Raw genomic sequence first — 3,023 nt, forward strand, 5'->3', positions numbered from 1 at the left:
ATGGTGGTGGTGGTGGTGGTGGTCGTGGTGAATTCAGGGCCTGAGTGGTGGTGCTTCAGGCTGGGTGGAGGTGTGATGGGAAAGGAGGAAGGAGGTAAGGCTGGAGGTAGGGAGTTGGACCAGGCCCTGCTAGACCAGGTCGGCCATGGGGAGCAGCTCTGTCCTCCCCCTGAGAGCACGGGGGGACTGCCAGAACTCAGGAGGCCTGAGTGGATTACTGTAGTGAATCGCTCATTGCAGTCTCTGGCCAGGAGAGGACGGTGGACAGGAGGCGGGAAAGAGGCTAAGAAAAGGTCCAGATGGGAGATGATGGGAGATGATGGAGTGGGAAGAGGCCATGGAGTTGGAGAGAGAGAATGATGGCAGCGGTCTAGGGAGATGAAACTGGAGGTGGGTTTGATGTGGGCTGCAGGGAGGGAGTGGGAAGGGTCAAGATGCCCCAGGGTTCCTGGTGGAGGCTCCAGTGCAGTCAGGACCTGGGAGCCAGGTTTGGGGGAAGGTCGTGGTAACCGGGGTCACCCCTCTTTGGTCTTTCCCTTCCTCACCTTCTAGGTATAAGAAGTTTCCTCTTCCCTTTTTGTCCAGTGTCTTCTCCACCCCTCCCTATACAATTATGTGTTGCCCACTGATCGCACCTTTTAATGGCCCAGAGAGGGAGCTTGATTTCCCAAGAGCACACAGCAAGATGGATGGGGATCCCAGAGCAGGGCTCTTCCCACCACACTGTGTTGCCTGAACATGACTGCTGAGTGGCCAAGACCACTGCACCAGCCCTGGAATCTGTACTGTGAACACATTTGGCCGCATCAGGGGCCAAATGTGTTTACGTATAGATTCTTTTATTTCCTCTCTTTCATAGAGAGAGGAAGAAAACTGCTCCTGCGATGCTGGGGGCACCTCTCAGGATGTGGCCCTGGGCCGGCTGCGCCCTGCAGGGCCGGTGCCTGGAGGCTGCAGCAGCTCAGGGCTCCTTGCCGCATCCCCTCTGGTGCCCTGCGATTCTTGCCGCCCAGTCCAGGGGGTGGTGAGCTCCCCATCACTGGAGGGGTCCCCGGAGCCTGGGCAACACTTGGCAGGGAACTGAGGCACTAAACGCTGGCTCAGGGCATGACTGGGACTTCACCTCTGCGCGTCTCCCCCACCCCGCCCTTCACGCGACCCCAACACCGAGGTGGAGACAAGAAGGCGGGAGGAGGAGCTGACGGCTCCCGTGGCAGAGGGTAGTGTTGGGTTTGGACCTTCAGGGTCCACATCGATTCACCTCCCTCGCCTCCAGCTCCTCCCCCAATCCCCTCCCAAGGGTCAGGCTGTGTTTTCCTCATTTCACTGATGAGGAAACCGAGGCTCAGAGAGGTCAAATGAGGCAGAAGGAGTGGAGTTGGGATTTGCCTGGTTCTTTCCCCAAAGCGCGACTCCCTCCAAGAGGATAAAGGCTGCTCTGAAGTGAGCGCTCACCTTGTGCCAGGCTTCTCCCTCGCCATGTCTCAGTCAGCCCCGAGGGCCTGCAAGGCAGATACGGTTACCTTCACTTTCCAGGTGAGGAACATGCTGCTCAGGGAGGTTAAGTTACTTGCCTGAGGACACACAGCTGGGGAGTCGTGGAACTGGGATGCAGTCCCAGGTCTGTCACCCTCAGTGTCTGTGCCTGTAACCACTGCACCGCACTGCCCCTCCCCACAAGAAGTGCTTCTTGAGGTCCAACCCAGTTCCTCCACCCTGACCAGCTATGGTAGAGTAAGAAACAGATTACAAACCTCCAGAGGGCAAGGGAGTTTTATTCATCTTGGTACGTCCATGGTAACTGATGAGTGAATGAATGAATGTACAGTCACTCTGTCTGTTGGTAAGGAGGTGGGCAGGCTGATAGAAGGAGGTGGCTGCCAGGTAACTGGTGAGGGGAGAGCACTCAGATCTCTCCGAGGGGAAGGAGACGTTCAAGGGCATAATCTTAGAGGAGGCATTAAAACGGATCTTGGTGCAGCTAATACAAATCTATGTGTCAGGCCTGTAAATTGCCCATTTAATGGGCCTGGAGATGCCGTGATGAGAAGGTGGGGGCAGGGCTCAGGCCCCACTTGGGACCACCAGCAGCCAGGGTGATGCTGAATGTGCATATATCATGGGTGGGGAAGGGTGTTGATCTGAGCAGCCAGGATGGGGGCAGGGGGTCAATGTCCAGCTCCAAATCCATCCTCTGGCAGAGAGATGGCGAGGGCGGGGGCATGGGCTGAAGGCCCTGGGGAAGCTCTGACGTGGAGAGACAGGTCGAGGCCCAGAGCCCGTTACTATTCAGGGCTCTCCTTTGCCAGCTTTCCCTGGGCAACTCTGAGGTCGGGAGGGCAGAGCAGGGAGCCCCCCTGACCCCTGTCTGCTGACTCCCCCTGCCCACAGGACCTTTTCCAGACACCACAGAATCAGACGTCAGTGGAAAGAAAATGACTTCTCAGTTTTGCCAAAAATCCAACTCTGAGTGAAACACAATGATGTCAAGCGGTTAACAAATTTCTCATGGCGGGCTGTGTTTTGCTTCCTTCTTTGATCTTGTCTGCTCACAAAACGAATTCTGCCAACCCCCTTGAAGCCAACTGTCAAATTAAAGCATTTTAGGGGAGACAGATCTCTTACTCTGATGGCAAAATTTATTTGATTTGATTCTTTAATCCAGTTTCCCTGCAAAACCAGGAGCTGAAATTTCAGAGCCTGTTCACCCTAAATGGTTTTCCTCACTTCTCCCGCCACCTCCTCTCCCAGTGCCCGTCCTCCGTCTCTTACAAAATAATGCAGCAAAGAATTGCACCTGGTGTAATGATAGCCATTTGGTTTCTTGAAACAATTTTTTAGGGAGAAAATTGCAGAGCACAAAGCCTGTCTCTCCGGCCTGGGGAAGCAGGCGCTGGCTGTCAAAGGCTCCCCGCAGCCCAGGGGAGTGACTGCACGTGGGGTAGGGATTTTAGACCTGACGTCTGTGTCAGCAGGATGGAGAGGCAGGGAGACACCTGGGAAGACAGCGATGCCTCATTCCT

The 3,023-nt window shown here is 55.4% G+C and overlaps 1 pseudogene; it reads left to right on the forward strand.

Annotated features, from left to right (window-relative positions):
- The window catches only part of LOC103088747 (cytochrome c-like), a 41,705-nt pseudogene continuing 38,682 nt past the window's right edge, over window positions 1-3,023 (forward strand).

The sequence above is a fragment of the Lipotes vexillifer genome, unplaced genomic scaffold (assembly GCF_000442215.2).
Source record: "Lipotes vexillifer unplaced genomic scaffold, Lipotes_vexillifer_v1.1 scaffold699, whole genome shotgun sequence".
Taxonomy (NCBI): domain Eukaryota; kingdom Metazoa; phylum Chordata; class Mammalia; order Artiodactyla; family Lipotidae; genus Lipotes; species Lipotes vexillifer.